General features: G+C 40.3%; 35 non-coding genes across 35 annotated transcripts; all 35 read right to left on the bottom strand.

The window, feature by feature from the left end:
- Positions 1–130: 130 nt before the first annotated feature.
- Positions 131–202, bottom strand: AC3HAE_028898 (transfer RNA histidin (anticodon GUG)). Its single transcript has one exon. It is a non-coding gene; the product is annotated as a tRNA-His (tRNA).
- A 392-nt stretch (positions 203–594) lies between these two features.
- On the bottom strand, positions 595–666 carry AC3HAE_028899 (transfer RNA histidin (anticodon GUG)). The gene has a single exon. It is a non-coding gene; the product is annotated as a tRNA-His (tRNA).
- Positions 667–1,055: 389 nt separating this feature from the next.
- On the bottom strand, positions 1,056–1,127 carry AC3HAE_028900 (transfer RNA histidin (anticodon GUG)). The gene has a single exon. It is a non-coding gene; the product is annotated as a tRNA-His (tRNA).
- An 850-nt stretch (positions 1,128–1,977) lies between these two features.
- Positions 1,978–2,049, bottom strand: AC3HAE_028901 (transfer RNA histidin (anticodon GUG)). The gene has a single exon. It is a non-coding gene; the product is annotated as a tRNA-His (tRNA).
- An 850-nt stretch (positions 2,050–2,899) lies between these two features.
- On the bottom strand, positions 2,900–2,971 carry AC3HAE_028903 (transfer RNA histidin (anticodon GUG)). The gene has a single exon. It is a non-coding gene; the product is annotated as a tRNA-His (tRNA).
- A 389-nt stretch (positions 2,972–3,360) lies between these two features.
- Positions 3,361–3,432, bottom strand: AC3HAE_028905 (transfer RNA histidin (anticodon GUG)). Its single transcript has one exon. It is a non-coding gene; the product is annotated as a tRNA-His (tRNA).
- Positions 3,433–3,821: 389 nt separating this feature from the next.
- On the bottom strand, positions 3,822–3,893 carry AC3HAE_028906 (transfer RNA histidin (anticodon GUG)). The gene has a single exon. It is a non-coding gene; the product is annotated as a tRNA-His (tRNA).
- A 387-nt stretch (positions 3,894–4,280) lies between these two features.
- On the bottom strand, positions 4,281–4,352 carry AC3HAE_028907 (transfer RNA histidin (anticodon GUG)). Its single transcript has one exon. It is a non-coding gene; the product is annotated as a tRNA-His (tRNA).
- An 850-nt stretch (positions 4,353–5,202) lies between these two features.
- AC3HAE_028908 (transfer RNA histidin (anticodon GUG)) lies at positions 5,203–5,274 on the bottom strand. Its single transcript has one exon. It is a non-coding gene; the product is annotated as a tRNA-His (tRNA).
- A 392-nt stretch (positions 5,275–5,666) lies between these two features.
- On the bottom strand, positions 5,667–5,738 carry AC3HAE_028909 (transfer RNA histidin (anticodon GUG)). Its single transcript has one exon. It is a non-coding gene; the product is annotated as a tRNA-His (tRNA).
- Positions 5,739–6,127: 389 nt separating this feature from the next.
- Positions 6,128–6,199, bottom strand: AC3HAE_028910 (transfer RNA histidin (anticodon GUG)). Its single transcript has one exon. It is a non-coding gene; the product is annotated as a tRNA-His (tRNA).
- Positions 6,200–7,049: 850 nt separating this feature from the next.
- On the bottom strand, positions 7,050–7,121 carry AC3HAE_028911 (transfer RNA histidin (anticodon GUG)). Its single transcript has one exon. It is a non-coding gene; the product is annotated as a tRNA-His (tRNA).
- An 850-nt stretch (positions 7,122–7,971) lies between these two features.
- On the bottom strand, positions 7,972–8,043 carry AC3HAE_028912 (transfer RNA histidin (anticodon GUG)). The gene has a single exon. It is a non-coding gene; the product is annotated as a tRNA-His (tRNA).
- A 389-nt stretch (positions 8,044–8,432) lies between these two features.
- On the bottom strand, positions 8,433–8,504 carry AC3HAE_028914 (transfer RNA histidin (anticodon GUG)). The gene has a single exon. It is a non-coding gene; the product is annotated as a tRNA-His (tRNA).
- Positions 8,505–8,893: 389 nt separating this feature from the next.
- Positions 8,894–8,965, bottom strand: AC3HAE_028915 (transfer RNA histidin (anticodon GUG)). The gene has a single exon. It is a non-coding gene; the product is annotated as a tRNA-His (tRNA).
- A 387-nt stretch (positions 8,966–9,352) lies between these two features.
- On the bottom strand, positions 9,353–9,424 carry AC3HAE_028917 (transfer RNA histidin (anticodon GUG)). Its single transcript has one exon. It is a non-coding gene; the product is annotated as a tRNA-His (tRNA).
- Positions 9,425–10,738: 1,314 nt separating this feature from the next.
- AC3HAE_028918 (transfer RNA histidin (anticodon GUG)) lies at positions 10,739–10,810 on the bottom strand. The gene has a single exon. It is a non-coding gene; the product is annotated as a tRNA-His (tRNA).
- Positions 10,811–11,202: 392 nt separating this feature from the next.
- AC3HAE_028919 (transfer RNA histidin (anticodon GUG)) lies at positions 11,203–11,274 on the bottom strand. Its single transcript has one exon. It is a non-coding gene; the product is annotated as a tRNA-His (tRNA).
- Positions 11,275–11,664: 390 nt separating this feature from the next.
- On the bottom strand, positions 11,665–11,736 carry AC3HAE_028920 (transfer RNA histidin (anticodon GUG)). Its single transcript has one exon. It is a non-coding gene; the product is annotated as a tRNA-His (tRNA).
- Positions 11,737–12,125: 389 nt separating this feature from the next.
- On the bottom strand, positions 12,126–12,197 carry AC3HAE_028921 (transfer RNA histidin (anticodon GUG)). Its single transcript has one exon. It is a non-coding gene; the product is annotated as a tRNA-His (tRNA).
- Positions 12,198–12,589: 392 nt separating this feature from the next.
- On the bottom strand, positions 12,590–12,661 carry AC3HAE_028922 (transfer RNA histidin (anticodon GUG)). Its single transcript has one exon. It is a non-coding gene; the product is annotated as a tRNA-His (tRNA).
- A 393-nt stretch (positions 12,662–13,054) lies between these two features.
- Positions 13,055–13,126, bottom strand: AC3HAE_028923 (transfer RNA histidin (anticodon GUG)). The gene has a single exon. It is a non-coding gene; the product is annotated as a tRNA-His (tRNA).
- Positions 13,127–13,518: 392 nt separating this feature from the next.
- Positions 13,519–13,590, bottom strand: AC3HAE_028925 (transfer RNA histidin (anticodon GUG)). Its single transcript has one exon. It is a non-coding gene; the product is annotated as a tRNA-His (tRNA).
- Positions 13,591–13,979: 389 nt separating this feature from the next.
- On the bottom strand, positions 13,980–14,051 carry AC3HAE_028926 (transfer RNA histidin (anticodon GUG)). Its single transcript has one exon. It is a non-coding gene; the product is annotated as a tRNA-His (tRNA).
- A 392-nt stretch (positions 14,052–14,443) lies between these two features.
- On the bottom strand, positions 14,444–14,515 carry AC3HAE_028927 (transfer RNA histidin (anticodon GUG)). Its single transcript has one exon. It is a non-coding gene; the product is annotated as a tRNA-His (tRNA).
- Positions 14,516–14,904: 389 nt separating this feature from the next.
- AC3HAE_028929 (transfer RNA histidin (anticodon GUG)) lies at positions 14,905–14,976 on the bottom strand. Its single transcript has one exon. It is a non-coding gene; the product is annotated as a tRNA-His (tRNA).
- A 390-nt stretch (positions 14,977–15,366) lies between these two features.
- On the bottom strand, positions 15,367–15,438 carry AC3HAE_028930 (transfer RNA histidin (anticodon GUG)). The gene has a single exon. It is a non-coding gene; the product is annotated as a tRNA-His (tRNA).
- Positions 15,439–15,827: 389 nt separating this feature from the next.
- AC3HAE_028931 (transfer RNA histidin (anticodon GUG)) lies at positions 15,828–15,899 on the bottom strand. Its single transcript has one exon. It is a non-coding gene; the product is annotated as a tRNA-His (tRNA).
- Positions 15,900–16,291: 392 nt separating this feature from the next.
- Positions 16,292–16,363, bottom strand: AC3HAE_028932 (transfer RNA histidin (anticodon GUG)). Its single transcript has one exon. It is a non-coding gene; the product is annotated as a tRNA-His (tRNA).
- Positions 16,364–16,755: 392 nt separating this feature from the next.
- AC3HAE_028933 (transfer RNA histidin (anticodon GUG)) lies at positions 16,756–16,827 on the bottom strand. Its single transcript has one exon. It is a non-coding gene; the product is annotated as a tRNA-His (tRNA).
- Positions 16,828–17,216: 389 nt separating this feature from the next.
- On the bottom strand, positions 17,217–17,288 carry AC3HAE_028809 (transfer RNA histidin (anticodon GUG)). The gene has a single exon. It is a non-coding gene; the product is annotated as a tRNA-His (tRNA).
- An 851-nt stretch (positions 17,289–18,139) lies between these two features.
- Positions 18,140–18,211, bottom strand: AC3HAE_028810 (transfer RNA histidin (anticodon GUG)). Its single transcript has one exon. It is a non-coding gene; the product is annotated as a tRNA-His (tRNA).
- Positions 18,212–18,603: 392 nt separating this feature from the next.
- On the bottom strand, positions 18,604–18,675 carry AC3HAE_028811 (transfer RNA histidin (anticodon GUG)). The gene has a single exon. It is a non-coding gene; the product is annotated as a tRNA-His (tRNA).
- A 392-nt stretch (positions 18,676–19,067) lies between these two features.
- Positions 19,068–19,139, bottom strand: AC3HAE_028812 (transfer RNA histidin (anticodon GUG)). The gene has a single exon. It is a non-coding gene; the product is annotated as a tRNA-His (tRNA).
- Positions 19,140–19,528: 389 nt separating this feature from the next.
- Positions 19,529–19,600, bottom strand: AC3HAE_028813 (transfer RNA histidin (anticodon GUG)). The gene has a single exon. It is a non-coding gene; the product is annotated as a tRNA-His (tRNA).
- Between the last annotated feature and the right edge of the window lie 274 nt (positions 19,601–19,874).

Genomic DNA, 19,874 nt, shown 5'->3' on the forward strand with positions numbered 1-19,874 from the left:
AAGTGTTCAAACTAAATGTCCATGTCTAAACATTAACACACAGCACTTAAAACCTCCTACAAATCACCCACAACGTGTTTAGCCTTTTGCAGCTAAAAGCAGACCCATATGCCGAGACATTGTGTTTCAATGCCGTGACCCGGATTCGAACCGGGGTTGCTGCGGCCACAACGCAGAGTACTAACCACTATACGATCACGGCGAGCTACCAGGGATTAGAGAGGGGCTTTCCCTCAGCTCTGATGTGCTGCTAATTCATTTGGGTTCTTTAAGATACAACACTTTTAAGTCCAGAAGGAGAATCCAGATGTTAAAGCCGAAAGAAATCTACTGCAAATCAAACATAATAAGCTAAAATACAAATCAAAGACATACCCTTCATAAAACTATGATAAGCTACAAATGTGTTCTTATATACCAGAACAGAGGAAATATGCACTTAAACAGAAAAACCTATGGCACTTAACTGTTTAAAATAAATGTACATGTCTAAATGTGAAAATACAGCACTTACAACCTTCTACAAATCACCCACAAGGTGTTTAGCCTTTTGCAGCTAAAATCAGACCCATTTGCCGTGACATTGTGTTTCAATGCCGTGACCCGGATTCGAACCGGGGTTGCTGCGGCCACAACGCAGAGTACTAACCACTATACGATCACGGCGAGCTACCAGGGATTAGAGATGGACTTTCCCTCAGCTCCGATGTGCTGCTAAGTCATTTGGGCTCTTTAAGATACAACACTTTTAAGTCCAGGAGGAGAATCCAGATGTTAAAGCCGAAAGAAATCTACTGCAAATCAAACAAAAGCTAAAATACAAATCAAAAACATACCCCATATAAAACTATGATAATGTACAAATGTGTTCTTATATACCAGAATAGAGAAAATATGCACTTAAACAGAATAACCTCTGGCACTTAAGTGTTCAAACTAAATGTCCATGTCTAAACATTAACACACAGCACTTAAAACCTCCTACAAATCACCCACAACGTGTTTAGCCTTTTGCTGCTAAAGTCAGACCCATATGCCGTGACATTGTGTTTCAATGCCGTGACCCGGATTCAAACCGGGGTTGCTGCGGCCACAACGCAGAGTACTAACCACTATACGATCACGGCGAGCTACCAGGGATAAGAGATGGACTTTCCCTCAGCTCCGATGTGCTGCTAAGTCATTTGGGCTCTTTAAGATACAACACTTTTAAGTCCAGGAGGAGAATCCAGATGTTAAAGCCGAAAGAAATCTACTGCAAATCAAACAAAAGCTAGAATACAAATCAAAAACATACCCCATATAAAACTATGATAATGTACAAATGTGTTCTTATATACCAGAATAGAGAAAATATGCACTTAAACGGAATAACCTCTTGCACTTAAGTGTTCAAACTAAATGTCCATGTCTAAACATTAACACACAGCACTTAAAACCTCCTACAAATCACCCACAACGTGTTTAGCCTTTTGCAGCTAAAAGCAGACCCATATGCCGAGACATTGTGTTTCAATGCCGTGACCCGGATTCGAACCGGGGTTGCTGCGGCCACAACGCAGAGTACTAATCACTATACGATCACGGTGAGCTACCAGCGATAAGGGATGGACTTTCCCTCAGCTCCGATGTGCCGCTAAGTCATTTGGGCTCTTTAAGATACAACACTTTTAAGTCCAGGAGGAGAATCCAGATGTTAAAGCCGAAAGAAATCTACTGCAAATCAAACAAAAGCTAAAATACAAATCAAAAACATACCCCATATAAAACTATGATAATGTACAAATGTGTTCTTATATACCAGAATAGAGAAAATATGCACTTAAACAGAATAACCTCTGGCACTTAAGTGTTCAAACTAAATGTCCATGTCTAAACATTAACACACAGCACTTAAAACCTCCTACAAATCACCCACAACGTGTTTAGCCTTTTGCAGCTAAAATCAGACCCATATGCCGTGACATTGTTTTTCAATGCCGTGACCCGGATTCGAACCGGGGTTGCTGCGGCCACAACGCAGAGTACTAACCACTATACGATCACGGCGAGCTACCAGGGATAAGAGATGGACTTTCCCTCAGCTCCGATGTGCTGCTAAGTCATTTGGGCTCTTTAAGATACAACACTTTTAAGTCCAGGAGGAGAATCCAGATGTTAAAGCCGAAAGAAATCTACTGCAAATCAAACAAAAGCTAAAATACAAATCAAAAACATACCCCATATAAAACTATGATAATGTACAAATGTGTTCTTATATACCAGAATAGAGAAAATATGCACTTAAACAGAATAACCTCTGGCACTTAAGTGTTCAAACTAAATGTCCATGTCTAAACATTAACACACAGCACTTAAAACCTCCTACAAATCACCCACAACGTGTTTAGCCTTTTGCTGCTAAAGTCAGACCCATATGCGGTGACTTTGTGTTTCAATGCAGTGACCCGGATTCGAACCGGGGTTGCTGCGGCCACAACGCAGAGTACTAACCACTATACGATCACGGCGAGCTACCAGGGATAAGAGATGGACTTTCCCTCAGCTCCGATGTGCTGCTAAGTCATTTGGGCTCTTTAAGATACAACACTTTTAAGTCCAGGAGGAGAATCCAGATGTTAAAGCCGAAAGAAATCTACTGCAAATCAAACAAAAGCTAAAATACAAATCAAAAACATACCCCATATAAAACTATGATAATGTACAAATGTGTTCTTATATACCAGAATAGAGAAAATATGCACTTAAACAGAATAACCTCTGGCACTTAAGTGTTCAAACTAAATGTCCATGTCTAAACATTAACACACAGCACTTAAAACCTCCTACAAATCACCCACAACGTGTTTAGCCTTTTGCAGCTAAAAGCAGACCCATATGCCGAGACATTGTGTTTCAATGCCGTGACCCGGATTCGAACCGGGGTTGCTGCGGCCACAACGCAGAGTACTAACCACTATACGATCACGGCGAGCTACCAGGGATAAGAGATTGGCTTTCCCTCAGCTCCGATTTGCTGCGAAGTCATTTGGGCTCTTTAAGATACAACACTTTTAAGTCCAGGAGGAGAATCCAGATGTTAAAGCCGAAAGAAATCTACTGCAAATCAAACAAAAGCTAGAATACAAATCAAAAACATACCCCATATAAAACTATGATAATGTACAAATGTGTTCTTATATACCAGAATAGAGAAAATATGCACTTAAACAGAATAACCTCTGGCACTTAAGTGTTCAAACTAAATGTCCATGTCTAAACATTAACACACAGCACTTAAAACCTCCTACAAATCACCCACAACGTGTTTAGCCTTTTGCTGCTAAAGTCAGACCCATATGCCGTGACATTGTCTTTCAATGCCGTGACCCGGATTCGAACCGGGGTTGCTGCGGCCACAACGCAGAGTACTAACCACTATACGATCACGGCGAGCTACCAGGGATAAGAGATGGACTTTCCCTCAGCTCCGATATGCTGCTAAGTCATTTGGGCTCTTTAAGATACAACACTTTTAAGTCCAGGAGGAGAATCCAGATGTTAAAGCCGAAAGAAATCTACTGCAAATCAAACAAAAGCTAAAATACAAATCAAAAACATACCCCATATAAAACTATGATAATGTACAAATGTGTTCTTATATAGCAGAATAGAGAAAATATGCACTTAAACAGAATAACCTCTGGCACTTAAGTGTTCAAACTAAATGTCCATGTCTAAACATTAACACACAGCACTTAAAACCTCCTACAAATCACCCACAACGTGTTTAGCCTTTTGCTGCTAAAGTCAGACCCATATGCCGTGACATTGTGTTTCAATGCCGTGACCCGGATTCGAACCGGGGTTGTTGCGGCCACAACGCAGAGTACTAACCACTATACGATCACGGCGAGCTACCAGGGATAAGAGATGGACTTTCCCTCAGCTCCGATGTGCTGCTAAGTCATTTGGGCTCTTTAAGATACAACACTTAAGTCCAGGAGGAGAATCCAGATGTTAAAGCCGAAAGAAATCTACTGCAAATCAAACAAAAGCTAAAATACAAATCAAAAACATACCCCATATAAAACTATGATAATGTACAAATGTGTTCATATATACCAGAATAGAGAAAATATGCACTTAAACAGAATAACCTCTGGCACTTAAGTGTTCAAACTAAATGTCCATGTCTAAACATTAACACACAGCACTTAAATCCTCCTACAAATCACCCACAACGTGTTTAGCCTTTTGCTGCTAAAGTCAGACCCATATGCCGTGACATTGTGTTTCAATGCCGTGACCCGGATTCGAACCGGGGTTGCTGCGGCCACAACGCAGAGTACTAACCACTATACGATCACGGCGAGCTACCAGGGATAAGAGATGGACTTTCCCTCAGCTCCGATGTGCTGCTAAGTCATTTGGGCTCTTTAAGATACAACACTTTTAAGTCCAGGAGGAGAATCCAGATGTTAAAGCCGAAAGAAATCTACTGCAAATCAAACAAAAGCTAGAATACAAATCAAAAACATACCCCATATAAAACTATGATAATGTACAAATGTGTTCTTATATACCAGAATAGAGAAAATATGCACTTAAACGGAATAACCTCTTGCACTTAAGTGTTCAAACTAAATGTCCATGTCTAAACATTAACACACAGCACTTAAAACCTCCTACAAATCACCCACAACGTGTTTAGCCTTTTGCTGCTAAAGTCAGACCCATATGCCGTGATATTGTGTTTCAATGCCGTGACCCGGATTCGAACCGGGGTTGCAGCGGCCACAACGTAGAGTACTAATCACTATACGATCACGGCGAGCTACCAGGCATAAGGGATGGACTTTCCCTCAGCTCCGATGTGCCGTTAAGTCATTTGGGCTCTTTAAGATACAACACTTTTAAGTCCAGGAGGAGAATCCAGATGTCAAAGCCGAAAGAAATCTACTGCAAATCAAACAAAAGCTAAAATACAAATCAAAAACATACCCCATATAAAACTATGATAATGTACAAATGTGTTCTTATATACCAGAATAGAGAAAATATGCACTTAAACAGAATAACCTCTGGCACTTAAGTGTTCAAACTAAATGTCCATGTCTAAACATTAACACACAGCACTTAAAACCTCCTACAAATCACCCACAACGTGTTTAGCCTTTTGCAGCTAAAAGCAGACCCATATGCCGAGACACTGTGTTTCAATGCCGTGACCCGGATTCGAACCGGGGTTGCTGCGGCCACAACGCAGAGTACTAACCACTATACGATCACGGCGAGCTACCAGGGATTAGAGAGGGGCTTTCCCTCAGCTCTGATGTGCTGCTAATTCATTTGGGTTCTTTAAGATACAACACTTTTAAGTCCAGAAGGAGAATCCAGATGTTAAAGCCGAAAGAAATCTACTGCAAATCAAACATAATAAGCTAAAATACAAATCAAAGACATACCCTTCATAAAACTATGATAAGCTACAAATGTGTTCTTATATACCAGAACAGAGGAAATATGCACTTAAACAGAAAAACCTATGGCACTTAACTGTTTAAAATAAATGTACATGTCTAAATGTGAAAATACAGCACTTACAACCTTCTACAAATCACCCACAAGGTGTTTAGCCTTTTGCAGCTAAAATCAGACCCATTTGCCGTGACATTGTGTTTCAATGCCGTGACCCGGATTCGAACCGGGGTTGCTGCGGCCACAACGCAGAGTACTAACCACTATACGATCACGGCGAGCTACCAGGGATTAGAGATGGACTTTCCCTCAGCTCCGATGTGCTGCTAAGTCATTTGGGCTCTTTAAGATACAACACTTTTAAGTCCAGGAGGAGAATCCAGATGTTAAAGCCGAAAGAAATCTACTGCAAATCAAACAAAAGCTAAAATACAAATCAAAAACATACCCCATATAAAACTATGATAATGTACAAATGTGTTCTTATATACCAGAATAGAGAAAATATGCACTTAAACAGAATAACCTCTGGCACTTAAGTGTTCAAACTAAATGTCCATGTCTAAACATTAACACACAGCACTTAAAACCTCCTACAAATCACCCACAACGTGTTTAGCCTTTTGCTGCTAAAGTCAGACCCATATGCCGTGACATTGTGTTTCAATGCCGTGACCCGGATTCGAACCGGGGTTGCTGCGGCCACAACGCAGAGTACTAACCACTATACGATCACGGCGAGCTACCAGGGATAAGAGATGGACTTTCCCTCAGCTCCGATGTGCTGCTAAGTCATTTGGGCTCTTTAAGATACAACACTTTTAAGTCCAGGAGGAGAATCCAGATGTTAAAGCCGAAAGAAATCTACTGCAAATCAAACAAAAGCTAGAATACAAATCAAAAACATACCCCATATAAAACTATGATAATGTACAAATGTGTTCTTATATACCAGAATAGAGAAAATATGCACTTAAACGGAATAACCTCTTGCACTTAAGTGTTCAAACTAAATGTCCATGTCTAAACATTAACACACAGCACTTAAAACCTCCTACAAATCACCCACAACGTGTTTAGCCTTTTGCAGCTAAAAGCAGACCCATATGCCGAGACATTGTGTTTCAATGCCGTGACCCGGATTCGAACCGGGGTTGCTGCGGCCACAACGCAGAGTACTAATCACTATACGATCACGGCGAGCTACCAGGGATAAGGGATGGACTTTCCCTCAGCTCCGATGTGCCGCTAAGTCATTTGGGCTCTTTAAGATACAACACTTTTAAGTCCAGGAGGAGAATCCAGATGTTAAAGCCGAAAGAAATCTACTGCAAATCAAACAAAAGCTAAAATACAAATCAAAAACATACCCCATATAAAACTATGATAATGTACAAATGTGTTCTTATATACCAGAATAGAGAAAATATGCACTTAAACAGAATAACCTCTGGCACTTAAGTGTTCAAACTAAATGTCCATGTCTAAACATTAACACACAGCACTTAAAACCTCCTACAAATCACCCACAACGTGTTTAGCCTTTTGCAGCTAAAATCAGACCCATATGCCGTGACATTGTTTTTCAATGCCGTGACCCGGATTCGAACCGGGGTTGCTGCGGCCACAACGCAGAGTACTAACCACTATACGATCACGGCGAGCTACCAGGGATAAGAGATGGACTTTCCCTCAGCTCCGATGTGCTGCTAAGTCATTTGGGCTCTTTAAGATACAACACTTTTAAGTCCAGGAGGAGAATCCAGATGTTAAAGCCGAAAGAAATCTACTGCAAATCAAACAAAAGCTAAAATACAAATCAAAAACATACCCCATATAAAACTATGATAATGTACAAATGTGTTCTTATATACCAGAATAGAGAAAATATGCACTTAAACAGAATAACCTCTGGCACTTAAGTGTTCAAACTAAATGTCCATGTCTAAACATTAACACACAGCACTTAAAACCTCCTACAAATCACCCACAACGTGTTTAGCCTTTTGCTGCTAAAGTCAGACCCATATGCGGTGACTTTGTGTTTCAATGCAGTGACCCGGATTCGAACCGGGGTTGCTGCGGCCACAACGCAGAGTACTAACCACTATACGATCACGGCGAGCTACCAGGGATAAGAGATGGACTTTCCCTCAGCTCCGATGTGCTGCTAAGTCATTTGGGCTCTTTAAGATACAACACTTTTAAGTCCAGGAGGAGAATCCAGATGTTAAAGCCGAAAGAAATCTACTGCAAATCAAACAAAAGCTAAAATACAAATCAAAAACATACCCCATATAAAACTATGATAATGTACAAATGTGTTCTTATATACCAGAATAGAGAAAATATGCACTTAAACAGAATAACCTCTGGCACTTAAGTGTTCAAACTAAATGTCCATGTCTAAACATTAACACACAGCACTTAAAACCTCCTACAAATCACCCACAACGTGTTTAGCCTTTTGCAGCTAAAAGCAGACCCATATGCCGAGACATTGTGTTTCAATGCCGTGACCCGGATTCGAACCGGGGTTGCTGCGGCCACAACGCAGAGTACTAACCACTATACGATCACGGCGAGCTACCAGGGATAAGAGATTGGCTTTCCCTCAGCTCCGATTTGCTGCGAAGTCATTTGGGCTCTTTAAGATACAACACTTTTAAGTCCAGGAGGAGAATCCAGATGTTAAAGCCGAAAGAAATCTACTGCAAATCAAACAAAAGCTAGAATACAAATCAAAAACATACCCCATATAAAACTATGATAATGTACAAATGTGTTCTTATATACCAGAATAGAGAAAATATGCACTTAAACAGAATAACCTCTGGCACTTAAGTGTTCAAACTAAATGTCCATGTCTAAACATTAACACACAGCACTTAAAACCTCCTACAAATCACCCACAACGTGTTTAGCCTTTTGCTGCTAAAGTCAGACCCATATGCCGTGACATTGTCTTTCAATGCCGTGACCCGGATTCGAACCGGGGTTGCTGCGGCCACAACGCAGAGTACTAACCACTATACGATCACGGCGAGCTACCAGGGATAAGAGATGGACTATCCCTCAGCTCCGATATGCTGCTAAGTCATTTGGGCTCTTTAAGATACAACACTTTTAAGTCCAGGAGGAGAATCCAGATGTTAAAGCCGAAAGAAATCTACTGCAAATCAAACAAAAGCTAAAATACAAATCAAAAACATACCCCATATAAAACTATGATAATGTACAAATGTGTTCTTATATACCAGAATAGAGAAAATATGCACTTAAACAGAATAACCTCTGGCACTTAAGTGTTCAAACTAAATGTCCATGTCTAAACATTAACACACAGCACTTAAAACCTCCTACAAATCACCCACAACGTGTTTAGCCTTTTGCTGCTAAAGTCAGACCCATATGCCGTGACATTGTGTTTCAATGCCGTGACCCGGATTCGAACCGGGGTTGCTGCGGCCACAACGCAGAGTACTAACCACTATACGATCACGGCGAGCTACCAGGGATAAGAGATGGACTTTCCCTCAGCTCCGATGTGCTGCTAAGTCATTTGGGCTCTTTAAGATACAACACTTAAGTCCAGGAGGAGAATCCAGATGTTAAAGCCGAAAGAAATCTACTGCAAATCAAACAAAAGCTAAAATACAAATCAAAAACATACCCCATATAAAACTATGATAATGTACAAATGTGTTCATATATACCAGAATAGAGAAAATATGCACTTAAACAGAATAACCTCTGGCACTTAAGTGTTCAAACTAAATGTCCATGTCTAAACATTAACACACAGCACTTAAATCCTCCTACAAATCACCCACAACGTGTTTAGCCTTTTGCTGCTAAAGTCAGACCCATATGCCGTGACATTGTGTTTCAATGCCGTGACCCGGATTCGAACCGGGGTTGCTGCGGCCACAACGCAGAGTACTAACCACTATACGATCACGGCGAGCTACCAGGGATAAGAGATGGACTTTCCCTCAGCTCCGATGTGCTGCTAAGTCATTTGGGCTCTTTAAGATACAACACTTTTAAGTCCAGGAGGAGAATCCAGATGTTAAAGCCGAAAGAAATCTACTGCAAATCAAACAAAAGCTAGAATACAAATCAAAAACATACCCCATATAAAACTATGATAATGTACAAATGTGTTCTTATATACCAGAATAGAGAAAATATGCACTTAAACGGAATAACCTCTTGCACTTAAGTGTTCAAACTAAATGTCCATGTCTAAACATTAACACACAGCACTTAAAACCTCCTACAAATCACCCACAACGTGTTTAGCCTTTTGCTGCTAAAGTCAGACCCATATGCCGTGATATTTTGTTTCAATGCCGTGACCCGGATTCGAACCAGGGTTGCTGCGGCCACAACGGAGAGTACTAACCACTATACGATCACGGCGAGCTACCAGGGATAAGAGATAGACTTTCCCTCAGCTCCGATGTGCTGCTAAGTCATTTGGGCTCTTTAAGATACAACACTTTTAAGTCCAGAAGGAGAATCCAGACGTTGAAGCCGAAAGAAATCTACTGCAAATCAAACAAAATAAGCTAAAATACAAATCAAAAACATACCCCATATAAAACTATGATAATGTACAAATGTGTTCTTCTATACCAGAACGGAGGAAATATGCACTTAAACAGAAAAACCTATGGCACTTAACTGTTTAAAATAAATGTACATGTCTAAATGTGAAAATACAGCACTTACAACCTTCTATAAATCACCTACAAGGTGTTTAGCCTTTTGCAGCTAAAATCAGACCCATATACCGTGACATTGTGTTTCAATGCCGTGACCCGGATTCGAACCGGGGTTGCAGCGGCCACAACGCAGAGTACTAACCACTATACGATCACGGCGAGCTACCAGGGATAAGAGATGGACTTTCCCTCAGCTCCGATGTGCTGCTAAGTCATTTGGGCTCTTTAAGATACAACACTTTTAAGTCCAGGAGGAGAATCCAGATGTTAAAGCCGAAAGAAATCTACTGCAAATCAAACAAAAGCTGAAATACAAATCAAAAACATACCCCATATAAAACTATGATAATGTACAAATGTGTTCTTATGTACCAGAATAGAGAAAATATGCACTTAAACAGAATAACCTCTGGCACTTAAGTGTTCAAACTAAATGTCCATGTCTAAACATTAACACACAGCACTTAAAACCTCCTACAAATCACCCACAACGTGTTTAGCCTTTTCCTGCTAAAGTCAGACCCATATGCCGTGATATTGTATTTCAATGCCGTGACCCGGATTCGAACCGGGGTTGCTGCGGCCACAACGCAGAGTACTAACCACTATACGATCACGGCGAGCTACCATGGATTTGAGAGGGACTTTCCCTCAGCTCCGATGTGCTGCTAAGTCATTTGGGCTCTTTAAGATACAACACTTTTAAGTCCAGGAGGAGAATCCAGATGTTAAAGCCGAAAGAAATCTACTGTAAATCAAACAAAATAAGCTAAAATACAAATCAAAGACATACCCTTCATAAAACTATGATAAGCTACAAATGTGTTCTTATATACCAGAACAGAGGAAATATGCACATAAACAGAAAAACCTATGGCACTTAACTGTTTAAAATAAATGTACATGTCTAAATTTGAAAATACAGCACTTACAACCTTCTACAAATCACCCACAAGGTGTTTAGCCTTTCGCAGCTAAAATCAGACCCATATGCCATGACATTGTGTTTCAATGCCGTGACCCGGATTCGAACCGGGGTTGCTGCGGCCACAACGCAGAGTACTAACCACTATACGATCACGGCGAGCTACCAGGGATAAGAGAGGTTTTCCCTCAGCTCTGATGTGCTGCTAATTCATTTGGGTTCTTTAAGATACAACACTTTTAAGTCCAGAAGGAGAACCCAGATGTTAAAGCCGGAAGAAATCTACTGTAAATCAAACAAAATAAGCTAAAATACAAATCAAAGACATACCCTTCATAAAACTATGATAAGCTACAAATGTGTTCTTATATACCAGAACAGAGGAAATATGCACTTAAACAGAAAAACCTATGGCACTTAACTGTTTAAAATAAATGTACATGTCTAAATTTGAAAATACAGCACTTACAACCTTCTACAAATCACCCACAAGGTGTTTAGCCTTTTGCTGCTAAAGTCAGACCCATATGCCGTGACATTGTGTTTCAATGCCGTGACCCGGATTCGAACCGGGGTTGCTGCGGCCACAACGCAGAGTACTAACCACTATACGATCACGGCGAGCTACCAGGGATAAGAGATGGACTTTCCCTCAGCTCCGATGTGCTGCTAAGTCATTTGGGCTCTTTAAGATACAACACTTTTAAGTCCAGGAGGAGAATCCAGATGTTAAAGCCGAAAGAAATCTACTGCAAATCAAACAAAAGCTAAAATACAAATCAAAAACATACCCCATATAAAACTATGATAATGTACAAGTGTGTTCTTATATACCAGAATAGAGGAAATATGCACTTAAACAGAATAACCTCTGGCACTTAAGTGTTCAAACTAAATGTCCATGTCTAAACATTAACACACAGCACTTAAAACCTCCTACAAATCACCCACAACGTGTTTAGCCTTTTCCTGCTAAAGTCAGACCCATGTGGCGTGATATTGTGTTTCAATGCCGTGACCCGGATTCGAACCGGGGTTGCTGCGGCCACAACGCAGAGTACTAACCACTATACGATCACGGCGAGCTACCAGGTATAAGAGAGAGGTTTTCCCTCAGCTCTGATGTGCTGCTAATTCATTTGGGTTCTTTAAGATACAACACTTTTAAATCCAGAAGGAGAACCCAGATGTTAAAGCCGGAAGAAATCTACTGCAAATCAAACATAATAAGCTAAAATACAAATCAAAGACATACCCTTCATAAAACTATGATAAGCTACAAATGTGTTCTTATATACCAGAACAGAGGAAATATGCACTTAAACAGAAAAACCTATGGCACTTAACTGTTTAAAATAAATGTACATGTCTAAATGTGAAAATACAGCACTTACAACCTTCTACAAATCACCCACAAGGTGTTTAGCCTTTTGCAGCTAAAATCAGACCCATATGCCGTGACATTATGTTTCAATGCCGTGACCCGGATTCGAACCGGGGTTGCTGCGGCCACAACGCAGAGTACTAACCACTATACGATCACGGCGAGCTACCAGGGATTTGAGAGGGACTTTCCCTCAGCTCCGATGTGCTGCTAAGTCATTTGGGCTCTTTAAGATACAACACTTTTAAGTCCAGAAGGAGAATCCAGATGTTAAAGCCGAAAGAAATCTACTGCAAATCAAACAAAATAAGCTAAAATACAAATCAAAAACATACCCCATATAAAACTATGATAATGTACAAATGTGTTCTTATATACCAGAACGGAGGAAATATGCACTTAAACAGAAAAACCTATGGCACTTAACTGTTTAAAATAAATGTGCATGTCTAAATGTGAAATTACAGCAAGTACAACCTTCTACAAATCAACCACAACGTGTTTGGCCTTTTGCTGCTAAAATCAGTCCCATATAACCGTGACATTGTGTTTCAATACCGTGACCCGGATTCGAACCGGGGTTGCTGCGGCCACAACGCAGAGTACTAACCACTATACGATCACGGCGAGCTACCAGGGATAAGAGAGAGGTTTTCCCTCAGCTCTGATGTGCTGCTAATTCATTTGGGTTCTTTAAGATACAACACTTTTAAATCCAGAAGGAGAACCCAGATGTTAAAGCCGGAAGAAATCTACTGCAAATCAAACATAATAAGCTAAAATACAAATCAAAGACATACCCTTCATAAAACTATGATAAGCTACAAATGTGTTCTTATATACCAGAACAGAGGAAATATGCACTTAAACAGAAAAACCTATGGCACTTAACTGTTTAAAATAAATGTACATGTCTAAATGTGAAAATACAGCACTTACAACCTTCTACAAATCACCCACAAGGTGTTTAGCCTTTTGCAGCTAAAATCTGCCCCATATGCCGTGACATTGTGTTTCAATGCCGTGACCCGGATTCGAACCGGGGTTGCTGCGGCCACAACACAGAGTACTAACCACTATACGATCACGGCGAACTACCAGGGATAAGAGATGGACTTTCCCTCAGCTCCGATGTGCTGCTAAGTCATTTGGGCTCTTTAAGATACAACACTTTTAAGTCCAGGAGGAGAATCCAGATGTTAAAGCCGAAAGAAGTCTACTGCAAATCAAACAAAAGCTAAAATACAAATCAAAAACATACCCCATATAAAACTATGATAATGTACAAATGTGTTCTTATATACCAGAATAGAGGAAATATGCACTTAAACAGAAAAACCTATGGCACTTAACTGTTTAAAATAAATGTGCATGTCTAAATGTGAAATTACAGCAAGTACAACCTTCTACAAATCAACCACAACGTGTTTGGCCTTTTGCTGCTAAAATCAGTCCCATATGCCGTGACATTGTGTTTCAATGCCGTGACCCGGATTCGAACCGGGGTTGCTGCGGCCACAACGCAGAGTACTAACCACTATACGATCACGGCGAGCTACCAGGGATAAGAGAGAGGTTTTCCCTCAGCTCTGATGTGCTGCTAATTCATTTGGGTTCTTTAAGATACAACACTTTTAAATCCAGAAGGAGAACCCAGATGTTAAAGCCGGAAGAAATCTACTGCAAATCAAACATAATAAGCTAAAATACAAATCAAAGACATACCCTTCATAAAACTATGATAAGCTACAAATGTGTTCTTATATACCAGAACAGAGGAAATATGCACTTAAACAGAAAAACCTATGGCACTTAACTGTTTAAAATAAATGTACATGTCTAAATGTGAAAATACAGCACTTACAACCTTCTACAAATCACCCACAAGGTGTTTAGCCTTTTGCAGCTAAAATCAGACCCATATGCCGTGACATTGTGTTTCAATGCCGTGACCCGGATTCGAACCGGGGTTGCTGCGGCCACAACGCAGAGTACTAACCACTATACGATCACGGCGAGCTACCAGGGATAAGAGATGGACTTTCCCTCAGCTCCGATGTGCTGCTAAGTCATTTGGGCTCTTTAAGATACAACACTTTTAAGTCCAGGAGGAGAATCCAGATGTTAAAGCCGAAAGAAATCTACTGCAAATCAAACAAAAGCTAAAATACAAATCAAAAACATACCCCATATAAAACTATGATAATGTACAAATGTGTTCTTATATACCAGAATAGAGAAAATATGCACTTAAACAGAATAACCTCTGGCACTTAAGTGTTCAAACTAAATGTCCATGTCTAAACATTAACACACAGCACTTAAAACCTCCTACAAATCACCCACAACGTGTTTAGCCTTTTGCAGCTAAAATCAGACCCATATGCCGTGACATTGTGTTTCAATGCCGTGACCCGGATTCGAACCGGGGTTGCTGCGGCCACAACGCAGAGTACTAACCACTATACGATCACGGCGAGCTACCAGGGATAAGAGAGGTTTTCCCTCAGCTCTGATGTGCTGCTAATTAATTTGGGTTCTTTAAGATACAACACTTTTAAATCCAGAAGGAGAACCCAGATGTTAAAGCCGGAAGAAATCTACTGCAAATCAAACATAATAAGCTAAAATACAAATCAAAGACATACCCTTCATAAAACTATGATAAGCTACAAATGTGTTCTTATATACCAGAACAGAGGAAATATGCACTTAAACAGAAAAACCTATGGCACTTAGCTGTTTAAAATAAATGTACATGTCTAAATGTGAAAATACAGCACTTACAACCTTCTACAAATCACCCACAAGGTGTTTAGCCTTTTGCAGCTAAAATCAGACCCATATGCCGTGACATTGTGTTTCAATGCCGTGACCCGGATTCGAACCGGGGTTGCTGCGGCCACAACGCAGAGTACTAACCACTATACGATCACGGCGAGCTACCAGGGATAAGAGATGGACTTTCCCTCAGCTCCGATGTGCTGCTAAGTCATTTGGGCTCTTTAAGATACAACACTTTTAAGTCCAGGAGGAGAATCCAGACGTTAAAGCCGAAAGAAATCTACTGCAAATCAAACAAAAGCTAAAATACAAATCAAAAACATACCCCATATAAAACTATGATAATGTACAAATGTGTTCTTATATACCAGAATAGAGAAAATATGCACTTAAACAGAATAACCTCTGGCACTTAAGTGTTCAAACTAAATGTCCATGTCTAAACATTAACACACAGCACTTAAAACCTCCTACAAATCACCCACAACGTGTTTAGCCTTTTCCTGCTAAGGTCAGACCCATACGCTGTGATATTGTGTTTCAATGCCGTGACCCGGATTCGAACCGGGGTTGCTGCGGCCACAACACAGAGTACTAACCACTATACGATCACGGCGAGCTACCAGGGATTTGAGAGGGACTTTCCCTCAGCTCCGATGTGCTGCGAAGTCATTTGGGCTCTTTAAGATACAACACTTTTAAGTCCAGAAGGAGAATCCAGATGTTAAAGCCGAAAGAAATCTACTGCAAATCAAACAAAATAAGCTAAAATACAAATCAAAAACATACCCCATATAAAACTATGATAATGTACAAATGTGTTCTTATATACCAGAACGGAGGAAATATGCACTTAAACAGAAAAACCTATGGCACTTAACTGTTTAAAATAAATGTGCATGTCTAAATGTGAAATTACAGCAAGTACAACCTTCTACAAATCAACCACAACGTGTTTGGCCTTTTGCTGCTAAAATCAGTCCCATATGCCGTGACATTGTGTTTCAATGCCGTGACCCGGATTCAAACCGGGGTTGCTGCGGCCACAACGCAGAGTACTAACCACTATACGATCACGGCGAGCTACCAGGGATTTCAGAGGGACTTTCCCTCAGCTCTGATGTGCTGCTAATTCATTTGGGTTCTTTAAGATACAACACTTTTAAATCCAGAAGGAGAACCCAGATGTTAAAGCCGGAAGAAATCTACTGCAAATCAAACATAATAAGCTAAAATACAAATCAAAGACATACCCTTCATAAAACTATGATAAGCTACAAATGTGTTCTTATATACCAGAACAGAGGAAATATGCACTTAAACAGAAAAACCTATGGCACTTAACTGTTTAAAATAAATGTACATGTCTAAATGTGAAAATACAGCACTTACAACCTTCTACAAATCACCCACAAGGTGTTTAGCCTTTTGCAGCTAAAATCAGACCCATATGCCGTGACATTGTGTTTCAATGCCGTGACCCGGATTCGAACCGGGGTTGCTGCGGCCACAACGCAGAGTACTAACCACTATACGATCACGGCGAGCTACCAGGGATAAGAGATGGACTTTCCCTCAGCTCCGATGTGCTGCTAAGTCATTTGGGCTCTTTAAGATACAACACTTTTAAGTCCAGGAGGAGAATCCAGATGTTAAAGCCGAAAGAAATCTACTGCAAATCAAACAAAAGCTAAAATACAAATCAAAAACATACCCCATATAAAACTATGATAATGTACAAATGTGTTCTTATATACCAGAATAGAGAAAATATGCACTTAAACAGAATAACCTCTGGCACTTAAGTGTTCAAACTAAATGTCCATGTCTAAACATTAACACACAGCACTTAAAACCTCCTACAAATCACCCACAACGTGTTTAGCCTTTTGCAGCTAAAATCAGACCCATATGCAGTGACATTGTGTTTCAATGCCGTGACCCGGATTCGAACCGGGGTTGCTGCGGCCACAACGCAGAGTACTAACCACTATACGATCACGGCGAGCTACCAGGGATAAGAGAGGTTTTCCCTCAGCTCTGATGTGCTGCTAATTAATTTGGGTTCTTTAAGATACAACACTTTTAAATCCAGAAGGAGAACCCAGATGTTAAAGCCGAAAGAAATCTACTGCAAATCAAACAAAATAAGCTAAAATACAAATCAAAAACATACCCCATATAAAACTATGATAATGTACAAATGTGTTCTTATATACCAGAACGGAGGAAATATGCACTTAAACAGAAAAACCTATGGCACTTAACTGTTTAAAATAAATGTGCATGTCTAAATGTGAAATTACAGCAAGTACAACCTTCTACAAATCAACCACAACGTGTTTGGCCTTTTGCTGCTAAAATCAGTCCCATATGCCGTGACATTGTGTTTCAATGCCGTGACCAGGATTCGAACCGGGGTTGCTGCGGCCACAACGCAGAGTACTAACCACTATACGATCACGGCGAGCTACCAGGGATAAGAGATGGACTTTCCCTCAGCTCCGATGTGCTGCTAAGTCATTTGGGCTCTTTAAGATACAACACTTTTAAGTCCAGGAGGAGAATCCAGACGTTAAAGCCGAAAGAAATCTACTGCAAATCAAACAAAAGCTAAAATACAAATCAAAAACATACCCCATATAAAACTATGATAATGTACAAATGTGTTCTTATATACCAGAATAGAGAAAATATGCACTTAAACAGAATAACCTCTGGCACTTAAGTGTTCAAACTAAATGTCCATGTCTAAACATTAACACACAGCACTTAAAACCTCCTACAAATCACCCACAACGTGTTTAGCCTTTTCCTGCTAAAGTCAGACCCATATGCTGTGATATTGTGTTTCAATGCCGTGACCCGGATTCGAACCGGGGTTGCTGCGGCCACAACGCAGAGTACTAACCACTATACGATCACGGCGAGCTACCAGGGATTTGAGAGGGACTTTCCCTCAGCTCCGATGTGCTGCTAAGTCATTTGGGCTCTTTAAGATACAACACTTTTAAGTCCAGAAGGAGAATCCAGATGTTAAAGCCGAAAGAAATCTACTGCAAATCAAACAAAATAAGCTAAGATACAAATCAAAAACATACCCCATATAAAACTATGATAATGTACAAATGTGTTCTTATATACCAGAACGGAGGAAATATGCACTTAAACAGAAAAACCTATGGCACTTAACTGTTTAAAATAAATGTGCATGTCTAAATGTGAAATTACAGCAAGTACAACCTTCTACAAATCAACCACAACGTGTTTGGCCTTTTGCTGCTAAAATCAGTCCCATATGCCGTGACATTGTGTTTCAATGCCGTGACCCGGATTCGAACCGGGGTTGCTGCGGCCACAACGCAGAGTACTAACCACTATACGATCACGGCGAGCTACCAGGGATAAGAGAGAGGTTTTCCCTCAGCTCTGATGTGCTGCTAATTCATTTGGGTTCTTTAAGATACAACACTTTTAAATCCAGAAGGAGAACCCAGATGTTAAAGCCGGAAGAAATCTACTGCAAATCAAACATAATAAGCTAAAATACAAATCAAAGACATACCCTTCATAAAACTATGATAAGCTACAAATGTGTTCTTATATACCAGAACAGAGGAAATATGCACTTAAACAGAAAAACCTATGGCACTTAACTGTTTAAAATAAATGTACATGTCTAAATGTGAAAATACAGCACTTACAACCTTCTACAAATCACCCACAAGGTGTTTAGCCTTTTGCAGCTAAAATCAGACCCATATGCCGTGACATTGTGTTTCAATGCCGTGACCCGGATTCGAACCGGGGTTGCTGCGGCCACAACGCAGAGTACTAACCACTATACGATCACGGCGAGCTACCAGGGATAAGAGATGGACTTTCCCTCAGCTCCGATGTGCTGCTAAGTCATTTGGGCTCTTTAAGATACAACACTTTTAAGTCCAGGAGGAGAATCCAGATGTTAAAGCCGAAAGAAATCTACTGCAAATCAAACAAAAGCTAAAATACAAATCAAAAACATACCCCATATAAAACTATGATAATGTACAAACGTGTTCTTATATACCAGAATAGAGAAAATATGCACTTAAACAGAATAACCTCTGGCACTTAAGTGTTCAAACTAAATGTCCATGTCTAAACATTAACACACAGCACTTAAAACCTCCTACAAATCACCCACAACGTGTTTAGCCTTTTGCAGCTAATATCAGACCCATATGCCGTGACATTGTGTTTCAATGCCGTGACCCGGATTCGAACCGGGGTTGCTGCGGCCACAACGCAGAGTACTAACCACTATACGATCACGGCGAGCTACCAGGGATAAGAGAGCTTTTCCCTCAGCTCTGATGTGCTGCTAATTAATTTGGGTTCTTTAAGATACAACACTTTTAAATCCAGAAGGAGAACCCAGATGTTAAAGCCGGAAGAAATCTACTGCAAATCAAACATAATAAGCTAAAATACAAATCAAAGACATACCCTTCATAAAACTATGATAAGCTACAAATGTGTTCTTATATACCAGAACAGAGGAAATATGCACTTAAACAGAAAAACCTATGGCACTTAGCTGTTTAAAATA

The sequence above is a fragment of the Micromesistius poutassou genome, assembly GCF_964030765.1.
Source record: "Micromesistius poutassou genome assembly, chromosome: 14".
NCBI lineage: Eukaryota > Metazoa > Chordata > Actinopteri > Gadiformes > Gadidae > Micromesistius > Micromesistius poutassou.